Raw genomic sequence first — 12,969 nt, 5'->3', positions numbered from 1 at the left:
TGTAAAAGATACACATACATACATTTAAAAAACTATATCCTTGGTTTTCCAGATCCAAAAACGTGACCACCCACTCACCGCGGTGGTTCCCGGACTCTTCCTTTTCTCTGCTGCTCCCCCATTTTTCGGCTGCTCAAATATTGTGAAACATAAAAAATTGCAACTGCCAACATTTTATTCTTCGGGGCCTCTGCTTTCAGAAAATATATAATGTTTGGGGCTCTAAATACTTTCTAGCAAAAAAATACAAATTTTAACATGTGTTCAAAAAGTTAGGTAAACGGTTAAAGTAAATCTATCCTTAGAAAACACATTACACAATTGCCATAACTGCAATGCATCGACAAATTATTTTACAGTGTACCCCAACAACCCCTGAACCTGTATACCTCCTGAATTATTTTCCAGTGCACCCAAACAACCCTGAACCAGTGCGCACACGCAACGCAAACACACACACACACGTTTAAAAAAACTACTGAGACACACAAGTTTTGTGTGTTAGGATGTAGCTCAGTAATGACTTGGACAGGTTTGCTATAAACGGTATTCTTTTACTAGTCTGTTGTAAAATGACCAGGCTCCACACTGTTTTCTTCAGTTTTTGCCATTTTAGAAGTACAAAGAATTCATTTTTGTCCAAATAATATTTGCCAGCCTTCATTCAAACCTGAGAACGAAAAAAGAAACTTTAATCAGAAACCATGATCATTAGGAATAAATGGAAAATGTACACAGTAGGTACTGCATGTTCCTACCAACTGCCTACCAGCAACCTTTCACACTTTGCGATTGGGGCCATCACCAATTAACATGTGAGAACCCCAGTAGGGGCTGTCGGCGATTAGGTGTGGGAGGCAACCCCATTGAGGGTCGGTTTACACCAGCAGCGTGTTCCTGTGCGATTCACATGCGGTGTGATTAAAGTGCACTTATTTTGAATTAGTCGGAATCGCACTGGGCCGCACCAAAAGTAGTGAATGCACTACTTAAAAAAAAAAAAAAAAAAAAACACTGCAACTGGATTGCATGGTACTTCGGTAACGTGTTCTGATGCAGCCAAACTTACTGCATTTGCAATCTACATTTGGAGTGTTGTTAAAGTGGAGCTCCAACAAAAAGGGGACATTTTAAGACACCCCCCCTTCGCAAGTAATTTTGGAGGAGAGGGAGTGGGTACCTAGGTTGACAGGTACTTGCTCCCACTCCCCCCCTCGCTGCAGTCATCTGGGACATGTCACAGGTCCCAGAAGACTACGGGACCATTCACAAAGTAAAGTCAAAGTTGCGCAGCCAGATACCCACAGTTAGGATGCTGGTGCTGGGAACCAGGAGGCTAGTGAAAAACTAGCCAGGGTGAGGACGGCGCTGGATCATTGGACAGGAAAGTGTCCGTTTATTAAAAGTCAGTAGCTGCAGGATTTGTAGCTGCTGACCTTTATTTAGTGTTATTTTTTTTACAGACTGGACACCCACTTTACCTTAACATTAGAAATAAGATCTAACTGTGCTCAGATCCCAATAGCTTGTACATGTCGCAGTTGACCAACTTAAACATGTATTTCAATGCGTTTGAACTAAAAATCCATGTTTTTGTATTGCAAAATTTGCTAGAAAAAGGTACACTATATTGTCAAACATATTGGGACACCTGCCTTTACACACACATGAACTTTATTGGCATCCCAGTCTTAGTCCGTTGGGTTCAATATTGAGTTGGCCCACTCTTTTCAGCTATTAACAGCTTAAATTCTGAGAAAGCTGTCCACAAGGTTTAGGAGTGTCTCTATGGGAATGTTTGACCATACTTCCAGAAGCGCATTTGTGAGGTCAAGCGCTGATGTTGGACGAGAAGGCCTGGCTCGCAGTCTCCACTCTAATTCATCCCAAAGGTGTTATATCGGGTATCCTCTACCCCAAGCTCGTTCATCCATGTCTTTATGGACATTGCTTTGTGCACTGATGCGCAGTCATGTTGAAACAGGAAGGGGCCATCCCCAAACTGTTCCCACAAAGTTGGGAGCATGAAATTGTCTTGATATGCTGACACTTTAAGTTCCCTTCACTGGAACTAAGGGACCAAGCCCAACCCCTGAAAAACAACCCCACATCTTAATGCCCCCTCCACCAAATATTTGGGGCCAGTGCACAAAGCAAGGTCCATAAACACATGGATGAGCGAGTTTGGGGTGGAGGAACTTGACTGGCCTGCACAGAGTCCTGACCTCAACCCGATAGAACACCTTTGGGATGAATTAGAGCCAGGCCTTCTCGTCCAACACCATTACCTGACTTTACAAATGCGTTTCTGGAAGAATGGTCAAACTTTTCCATAGACACACTCCTAAACCTTGTGGACAGCCTTCCCAGAAGACTTGAAGCTGCAAAAGGGTGGGCCAACTCAATATTAAACCCTACGGACTAAGACACCAATAAAGTTCATGTGTGGGTAAAGGCAGGTGTCCCAATAATTTTGACAATATAGTGTATATAGCAGTGTGCAGGGTTCATCCAGGGTTTCTAATGTTAATGTTGACATCTGCTGCAGATCGCAACTGCAGTGCACGTAATGTGGATTTCCTGCGCTATGTTCTGGTGTGAACGAGACTCCAAGCAATAGGAGGCCGTCAGCTACTGCAGCTACTTGCACATAATCGCTCTTGGAATCGATCATCTGCAAGTGATTGGCCTTGGATGCACACAGAGGGTGAACAGCCTGACTGCACAGGAATTAACTGAACATTTGTAGATTAAAACCTACAGTGTGCAAATAGTTCCTGTACAAACTACCCCAGCTGTGTCTGTGCATGTTATCACTATGCCATGTTCTAGAGTACATATGAACTGTTATAACTGCTTCACACTCTTTATATTTTAATAATCTCACTTTAAGACAGCAATTCCCAGATGTGACTAGGCTGGAGTGACTGCTTTCCTTATTTAAAAGAAATGTTTGGATGTAATGCCAGTTCTGATATACTGCAGACTTATATAAAGGAGCAGTAACTATAAATCAGTCCAGCCAAATCATATATCTCTTGGGAACTCACTGACAAACTCTCCCATTACAGTTCACAGCTCGTCTATCCTAACCTTAAAGGGTAATTCCAATTTCATGGGAAAAAAGTACAGTGCATAAAACAAATGAAAAATGTAATAGCATATACAACTGCTGCACAATCCATGTTGTAATTGAATGTTATTAAAAATGACCTTTCCTTTTCAATCTGCAGCTGCTGTACAATGCAATGCAATATGGCAGAGGTCTCAAACTTTCTAAACAGAGGGCCAGTTTACGGGTCTTCTGACTTTAGGGGGACCAGACTGTGGTCATTGGGAGTAGAAAAGGTCCAGATGTCAGCGGGAAAAAACAATGCCCAATTTTTAGTGTCAGTGGGAACAATTGCGCCCCATCACTGGTGTCATTGGGAAGATTTATGCCCCATCACTGGTGTCATTGGGCCCAATTGTTGGTGTCATTGGGAGGAATTGTGCCCCATTGTTGGGGTCAGTGGAAGAAATTGTGCCCCATCATTGGTGTCATTGGGCCCAGTTCTTGGTGTCATTGGGAGGAATTTTGCCCGATCATTAATGTCAGTGAAAAAAATTGTGCCCCATCATTGGTGTCATTGGGCCTAATTGTTGAGGTCATTGGAAGGAAATTTGCCCTTTAACTGGTGTTAGTGAACGGTGGGAAGGGGATGAACTATGCTCAATTGTAGATATCATTAGATAAAATAGTGCCCCAAGGACCCGATAAAAGCAAGTTAAAGGCTGTATCTGGCCCCCAGGCTGCAGTTTGGACCATGGCAATATGGCAACCTGGGGGCCTTTGTTGGTGTGTAAACGCCCCAGAAAAGTCATTCCCTTCTTGTGTGATTGGCTTACTGACTTTCCCAGAAGTCTGGACTACAAGTCAAAGACAGAAAACGCCCATATATAGTGCAGTATGCTCCTTTGTTAAAAGAAAATTGCCAATCCCTTTTAAAAACTACTTACATTCAGTAAAATGAAAAATAGCACAAATATTTGCCTGTATGGGCTCTCACATGAATTCTGAGAACACACGATCTGGTCCAGGAGTGATATCACCAGGCTCCTCCTCCATGCATTATGCCACTACCCCCATGGCTTCATCAGGAAGATACGGCCATTTTCTGTCTCTATATATGGTGAACCTTTGGAGATGGGGCCAGTCGAGATTGCAATTTGCATTTAAAGGGTTCAAAGCTGATGACCTAAGCTGGGGGAATATCGCACCATTGATTGACCTGTACTTGTTTATGGGTCCACTCACAAGGTGAGGGAGCAATTTAACCGGTGGAGGATCACTTGTTTGGCGGTGGAGCACTTTATCTTCAGTGTTTTGGACTTGCTTTTGTGAACTACATTGAACATATTGAACTTATTTTGTATTATTGCTGGAGTTAAACACATTGCACGGTTTCACCTGGGATAGCACATTTAATTCATGTTTTTGTGTTGTGATTATGGTGTATATGGTGAAAAAACACTGCGCTTTAGGAGAAGCAGCTAACACCTGAAACAATAGTACAAGTTCCAAATAAAATAATAAAAACAGAATGGTGTAGCGCTACACCATTCTGTTTTTATGTATTTCTTTTTCACCTATTTAATTTTGATCACAATACTAGAAGATAGTATTTATGGAATTTTTCTAGCAGGGCAAAGCACATATGTTTTTTAAGGGGGGTCAAAAGACAACCCTGCTTTTGTGGGGGGGGGGGGGGGGGAGAAAAAAAGACAAATAATATAACATAGTACCATTTTAAAAAACTTTCTTTTTCAATCTGCAGCTATATTTTCTGCAAAATTCAATGCAATATGGCAACCTGGAGCCACTGGTGTACAGAACGCCTCCAGTAATGTCATTTCCTGCTTGTGTAATTGACCTACTGATTTTTTCAGAAGTCTGCACTAAAATACAAATCAGATTTTAGACATCCTCTGCAACTAACCCAAGCACAGGTTGCAAATGCAGTGTGTTTGCCTGCACCAGATCACATGGTACAGAAGTACCATGCGATCCGGTTGCAGTGAGTTTTCAGAAGTATTGCACGCACTACTTATGGTACGGTGCAGTGCAATTTGAGCCCATTTATAGCGAATGGGCCAAAATCGCACTGCACTGAATCACCTGTGAATGGCACAGTAACAGCACGGTCCTGTGTGATTCCTAGTGTGAACAGGGCTTCAAACAAGTAAATATGATATACTTTCCTATCTATTAGTGCAAGCAGCAGAAGGATTAAAAATAGTCAGTGTGGATTGAGAGAGGGAAGCTTCGCTTTAGCACAGCAAGAGGGATGTTTTAATAAGTTTCCCTAGATCAGCAGAATTTTTTGCAATGAAATACATTTTTATGTATTAAAAAAAAAAAAAAAAAAAAAAAGAAGAAGAAAAGGTAATACTAACCTTTGAGGTCATTACTGTTTTTAACAACCGCTTCCAATGTCTGTAATATAAATACATAGAAATTCAGTATAAGAACATGGCAATATACAGGAAAAGAAGACACTATAAAGATACTATAACATGTAGACTACAATATTATATATATATATATATTTTTTTTTTATATATGAAAGAACAAATGTTGGTAAACACAATATTTATTTTATATATCAACCTGGTTATTTATCAGAAATAGGTTAAAAGCAGTCATTTTACTAAAAGTTATTTATGATTGGATGCCTTAGGTTACTAAACACTATTGGATGGGTTGGAGCCTCAGTTCTAAAAGAACAGGAAATTCTGTATGAAGGACACGTGGGAGGTTAAGTATTTCATTTGGGGATCCATTGTCCACCATGACACCTGTTAACATGGCTTAAAGGGTTAGGTCTCCTTAAAAAAATAAAATAACTCTATGCGGTCCATGAACACCATTCCATAAGTTTAAAGTGACATTAAAGCTCTGTGAAATGGTTTTTCAGAGAGCAGCCCCAAGCCTCTTCTTCTGGGTTCCCCCGCCGGCGCTCCAGGCTCCTCCTCTTTGGCACCCATATGTGCTCACTCAATAGATGCAAACAAGGCAGCTCAGCCCCACCCCCCCGCTTGCTTGGCATAGCATTTGATTGACAGCAGCAGGAGCCATTGCTATCAATCTGCCCAGGGAGGAGGGAGACAAGGTGAGAGCTGCTGCTCTCATGAACATTACAGAATCCCATCGGGCTCAGGTAAATATAAGGGGGGCTGGAGGGAATTTGCAGCACAGAAGGTTTTTCACCTTAATGCATAGAATGAATTAGGTGAAAAACCTTAATGCTTTAGAACTACTTTAAATTATTCCAATTTTAAATATATCCATTTATGCTCCTCCAGTACCTGAGGGCCCTTTTGTGCACACATTGAAGCCTGCCCCAAACACTTCTGATATTTTTCATAGCTCTGTCCTGTCCTCTTCTGTAGCGAAAACCAGCAATTACGAGGAGTGCCCCCTAGCACTACAGGAGGGAGTCCCGTCCTTCCCGCCCCACACATGTTTATTGAATTGTCCGTTGAGTAAATGAGAGGCTGTGATGAGAGAGAGCGTTGCAATTACAGAGGTCTATCTACGGCAACAACAGTTAGTACTGTGCATATGCAGGGCTCAGAAGGACAGTGTTCACTCCTGCACCACTAGGGGGCACTCATCCTAGAGAAGAGAACGGGACAGAGCTGTGAAAAATATCAGAAGTGTTTGGGGCAGGCTTCACTCCTTGCACAATTGGCCTAAAGGTACAGGAGGAGTCTAAATGGATATTTTTAAAAATCAGACTAGTTTAAAATAATGGGGCAATGTTCATGGAGTGCATAGGGTATTTTTTTTTTTAAAAAGGTGAGCTAACCCATCAAAGAGAAATAATTTAATGAATATCACCTTACAAACTGCTCAGCGTCTGCTATCCCTCTTTGCCAATCCCTCCATTGGCTGCCACTCACCCTACTAATTAAATTCAAAATACTAACAACTTTCAAAGCCATCCACAACTCTGCCCCCAGCTACATCACTAACCTAGTCTCAAAATACCAAACAAATTGTCCTCTTCGTTCCTCCCAAGACCTCCTGCTCTCTAGCTCCCTCGTCATCTCCTCCAATGCTTGCCTCTAGGACTTCTCCCGAACCTCTCCCATTCTGTGGAATTCCCTACCCTAATCTATCCGACTATCTCCAACTCTATCCACTTTTAGGCAATCCCTGAAAACTTTTCTGAGAAGCCTATCCTGTCGCCACCTAACGACTATACTTTTATTTTTTTCATCAGCTCTTTCCTTACAGTTATTACCTTTTGTATCACTTGACCCTCCCTTTTAGATTGTAAGCTCTAACAGACAGGGCCCTCTGATTCCTTCTGTATTAATTTGTATTGTAACTGTACTGTTTGCCCTAACATTGTAAAGTGCTGCGCAAACTGTTGGCGCTATATAAATCCTGTATAACAATAATAATAATTACAATGAATACAAATAACACTATTACTAATAATAATATTTACATAAAAAAGGGCAATTTATTTAAAGCAAAATTATTGTACATCTCTGGGATAATGTGAACCCTCTTCCACCCCTCTTTAACCGATTGCTGGATTTACAAAAAAAAAAAAAAACAACACACGCAGCAGTATCTAAAAGCCCTTTTTACTTTCTAAAGCTGTGGCCATGTGATGCTGCAGTGCTGAGCCTTCTCTCCTCTTCTGTGTACACTCGGCAGGGTCTTTCCTCAGGTGCATGATATCCCTTCGAATGGCTGTCCAGCGTTTGTGTGATCTCAGGATCCAGAGGAAAAGTGACATCAGTAGGAGTGAGGGATCATCTCCAGTGCTGGGTTAGTGACCCCACTCATCTGAAAAGAGCCCTAGGCGAGGGACTTTTGCAAACAACCAGAAACCTTGCAGAAGGGGGTTCACATTTTGTCTGGAAAGATTTTGAAGTTTTTTCCCAGTTTAATTCAGAAGATTGCCAAGCAGCAAAATGACCAGCCAGATCTTCCATGATCCTACTTTATGCCAAAATCAGAACCCACAAAATATCAGCTTTCACTCCAGTGTGAGTGAAAGCAAATGACAGCCACAAATAAATGGCGGGTGTGTGATATAAACAGTTCCGATCATTTCCAAAGACAGTGTGTGCAAAGATCAAATCAGAGCACAATAGCTGGAATGATTAGCAAGAAATTTAGTTAATTCACTTTTAACCTCAATGTCTGAAGAGGTCTACAAATGACATGTGATAGTACTCAGAAATGTGCATGCCTTTTAGAAATTCAGGACCCGTTCCCACCTATCCATGCACCTTATGCTCCGTTTAACGCATACACACTGGTATGCATTTTTTAGAGGCGGTGCAATGGGTTGTCACGCATTGCACACTGTTTACCTCCCACCATCTTTTTTACTCCACTGAAATGTCACAAAATGCCACTTCATTCATCTAAAACACGCCACCTCACACATTTAATGTGAAGAGGGCACACAAAGAACAATTGTTTTTTATGTGCCCTTGCATTTTTTAATACTAATTAATGCAACTCAAAGCACCTAATGTCATTGATCCCCTGAGGGAAACAGTCCAAGAGACTGTTTATTAGAATCTAGCTAACCATCCCTTTCCTCCATATGGGAAAACCACTGCAATTAGAAAAAAAGCACAAACATCTTACTGGTCGCCAAAATCAATAATATACCGTGAATGAGAAATATTCAGCCAGAATAACTTTGGTGATGCTAAAGAATACCACACACACGTAATTTCGTAAATTTAACCTCACACAATCTATGCTAATAAAAACTAAACCCACCCATAACTGCTATGTTAGTTTTGGGGCAATGAGTGATGCGCTGATCCAGTGACAAAATGTCAAAAGCATTGATTGAGGAACCTCTGCTGACAAGGAGACCAGAATCAGTCCCCCCATGTGGTTACAGTAGAGACTATGCGACCAAGCCAGTAATGGTTTTAAATAAACTGAAACCAGAAATGACAAAATCCTCATCACTCGTGGTTTCTGAGATCACAGAAGAAAGGAAGGAACTTCCGTTCATTCCACCCTTCAAGCTGAATCCAATGGGACAGGTTGGATCAGTCCTGGGCTCCCTGGTGGGACGGGAGAGCCTGGGAAAGGCGGTGGTGAGAGGTGGGGGGGGGACCCCATTCCACCGCTTATAAAAATGATCAAGCTTCTGTATAGCCAGCTGAAAATAATGGTACCAGGTTGATGTCTGTAACTGCAGCCATGACCCTTGTTCAACCACCTCATTATAAGGCCGTATATATATATATATGTACTAGTAGGTAGTAAGGTGGTTAAAGGGCCACTGACCACCAAGGATTGAGGAATTGTTTTGGGGGGGGTTAGAGTGTAAAGCTTCAGCGGTTGACTTTTAAAGGCTAAGTGCACCTTAACCACCTCAACATCAACATGTTTCTTCATTTCCAATACAATTGTAGCAAAAAGCATGATCATCTTGGGGTTTCTTACAAACATGGGTTATTTTTGGAGTGTTCTGGCCTGGAATTTTTATGCATTTTATAACAAACAGTTTTTTCTAAGTGGTTTGGTCTTTTCCTTTATATAGTAAATATAATAAATCCTAGTTACTGAAGTGGTTCTAAAGCTTAAACATTATTTTACCTTAATTCCCTGCATTAACCTCTTTACGCCGTGCGCACGCAAATATGCGGCGGCATATATGTATGCAATAGCACTGATAAAGCGCGCGCTCCCGGCACAGTTACTGGCGGCTAACAGAGAAAAAAAGGATTTTTGACTAACCATAAAAGCCATTTCTCTGATGTTCATTGACGGACACAGCTCTTGATCTTAACCATTGGGTTATACTGCCCCCCTACAGGAGTAGGACACTAGGCAGAAAAAAAAAGTCTGGCTACGCACATGGGCAGTCCCAGGGGGTATACTTTCCTATCTCTGCTATAGGCACTCAGTTTAGTTACAAGCAGTGTCAGGAGAATTACAACTCCACAGAGGGGTGGGTGCTGTGTCCGTCAATGAACATCAGAGAAATGGATTTTACGGTAAATCAAAAATCCCAACTTTTCTTTCGTTCATTGACGGACACAGCTCCTGAAATTCTTAACCATTGGGAAGTCCCAAAGCAGTGTAAAACATGAGGGGTGGGAACAGCGAAAAAGAAATTCCCAAGGCTAAACTATACACAACCAGGTAAACAGGAGCTCAACCAAACCAACTGGAGCACACCTGAAAAAAAACAATACACCCTCAAAGAGGATCTGGTCCTCTTAAACAGCAGCCTGCAAAACCTTGCAGCCAAAAGAAGCATCTGCCGATGCCAACACATCCACTTTATAGAACTTTGTGAAAGTGTGCACCGACCACCAGGTGGCCGCCTTGCAATCCTGCGTCACTGAGGACTGATGACGGAAAGTCCAGGGAGGCACTAAGCGCCCTAGTAGAGTGCGCCTTGACAGGGAAAGGAAGAGTCTGACCCCCTGATAAAATAGGCCTGAATCACCAACTGTCTGATCCATCTGGAAATGGTCGCAGAGGAAGCGGGCAATCCTTTACGAGGTCCATCTGTGAGCACAAATAGAGTCTGACTTGCTGAAAGACTTTGTAGTGGCCAGGTACATCCAAATAACCTGGACCCCATCCAAGGTATGCAAGGCAATTTCCTTTGGATGTTTAGGCCCGGGACACAGGGAAGGCAACACAATGTCTTCATTCAAATGAAAAACAGAGACAACGTTTGGAAGGAACAGACAGGGGTGAACAACCACCTTATCCCTGTGAATCAGCAGGTAAGATGAACGACAGGATAACGGCGAATCACAAAAAATTATAACCCGCGCTTGGAGTTAAATGTGTTAAAAATAAAAATTAGTGGTAAATTATGTGTACTGCAGCTGCTGCCCACTAAGTAAAAACTCAGAATGATGAATATGCCAAAAAGCAGCGCTTGCAATAACGGTGAAATATGAATACTTAGGTATGAATAACATGAATACATAAACAATAAAGTGCAATAGTGCTGAATTAGATCATACGTAAGTGTATAAAGTGCAATAGTGCTGAATCAAAACAATATTAAATACAATGGAACTGAGCCAAAATAAGGTGCTCAATATAAGTGCAAAGGTGCAAACAATATCAATGTCCACAGTGAAGCAATTCACAGAATTTTGAGCACCATATTCCACTGATACCTAAGTATTCATATTTCACCGTTATTGGAAGCGCTGCTTTTTGGCATATTCGACAGGATAACGGCGCCATTCCCGACACCCTGCGCGCAGAGGTGATAGCCACCAAAAAGGGACAGCGTAAGCATGGGAATCTCCCGAAGGTTCTCAAAGGGAGGCTTCTGGAGAAACGAAAGCACCAAATTGAGATCCCAAGGTGGCAACGGAGCCAGCACTGGAGGAACCAATGACAGGCACCCTGAAGAAAGTAACACAACAGGAAGTGTGTGGCCAAAGGTCACTGGAGGAAGACTGCCAAAGATGACATCTGGCCCTTGATAGTACTCAAGCCAAGTTTCTGTTCAACCCCCCCGTTGAAGGAAGGTCAAAGATCCGAGACACTGAGAAGGAGCGAGGATGAATCCCAAGAGTCACACCACGAATTGTACATCTTCCACGTACGATGGTAGGTCTACCTAGAAGTAGATTTCCTAGCTTTCAACAGGGTAGGGATCACCGACTCAGATAAACCCCTTAAATCCTTCAGCACCTGGCGTTCAACAGCCAAGACGTCAAAGCCAGCAACTGTAAAGCTGGATGGAAGATCGGTCCTTGGGACAGCAGATCCTCCCTGAGAGGAAACTTCCAAAGAATGTTGGCGACCAGCCGCACCAGATTGGCCTACAAAGCCCAGCGAGGCAAGTCCGGAGCCACCAAGATGACCGGAATCTTTTCTGCCTCGATCCTGCGGAGAAGCCTTGGCAGAAGCTTGAGAGGAGGGAAGACGTAAATAAGACAATACTGACCCCACGGGGCCACCAGCATGTCTGTAGGGTCCGCCAGAGGATCCCTTAAGGGAGCAACAAACCTCTGCACATTGCTGTTGGGCCAAGACGCCCACAGACCCACCTCGGTGGTGCCCCACCAGAGACACAGTTAATAAAACACCTCCGGATAAAGGGACCACTCCCTTGATCCAAGGTAAACCGTCTGCCAATTTTCCATCCTGGGAAAGTGTACAACGGAGAGGGCTGGAACGAACCGTTCTGCCCACCTTAGAATGCCAGCTACCTCCAGAGCCACCAGGACACTTCTTGTGCCCCCTTGGTGATTGACATAAGCCACGGTCATAGCATTGTCTGAATGAATGCACACTGGACAACCCTGAAGACGATCCGTCCAATGGTCCAGACTGATCAGTCTGATCGCTCAGAGTTCCAAGACATTGATCGGTAGTCTGGGCTCTTCCAACATCCAGATCCCCTGAGCAGAATGCTTGCCTAGGAGGCTTCCCCAGCCAGACAGGCTGGCATCCGTGGTGACCACTGTCCAATACAAGGGGAGGAAGGATTTGCCCAGCCGAAGCGCCGGAGAACGAAGCCACCCTATCAGGGACTCCTTCGTTCCCCAACTCAAGTCAGATCTGATTGTCCGAGACTGTGGAGTCTTGTACCATTTGGCCAGAATCTACCTTTACAGGGACCTCATAAGGAACTGTGCAAACGGAAAAGCCACGAAGGTAGAAACCATCAGGCCCAGCACCCGCATGCAAGTACGAAGGGATGACCATCTGCTGGACAGTAGGAGACGAATTGCAGCCTGCAAGTTCCGGAGTTTGTCCAGAGGAAGGAGCACTCTGGCTAAGGCCGAATCCAGAGCCAGACCCAGATGGTCTGGCTTTGTGGACAGAACCAAAGCAGACTTGTTTTCCACCAGAGCAAGAGGCTCCGCTCGCAGAAGTAGATCATCCAAGTTGCCCAGTACCACGATCCCCAGTCGGCGTAACAAGGCTAGCACTGGGGCTAACAC

General features: G+C 43.3%; 1 long non-coding RNA gene across 1 annotated transcript in view; it reads right to left on the bottom strand.

The window, feature by feature from the left end:
• Nucleotides 1-537: 537 nt before the first annotated feature.
• LOC309547494 overlaps nucleotides 538-12,969 on the bottom strand; it is a 42,204-nt gene continuing 29,772 nt past the window's right edge. The window contains exons 3-4 of the long non-coding RNA XR_014224969.1: nucleotides 5,437-5,476; nucleotides 538-670 (exon numbers count right to left, since the gene is read on the bottom strand). This is a non-coding gene — a long non-coding RNA (uncharacterized lncRNA). The remainder of the gene's footprint in view (nucleotides 671-5,436; nucleotides 5,477-12,969) is intronic.

Source organism: Pelophylax lessonae (assembly GCF_965119305.1).
Source record: "Pelophylax lessonae genome assembly, chromosome: 2".
In the NCBI taxonomy this organism is placed as follows: Eukaryota; Metazoa; Chordata; class Amphibia; order Anura; family Ranidae; genus Pelophylax; species Pelophylax lessonae.
Note: the sequence above shows the minus strand (reverse complement) of the source record. Positions and strands in the feature narration are given on the sequence as shown.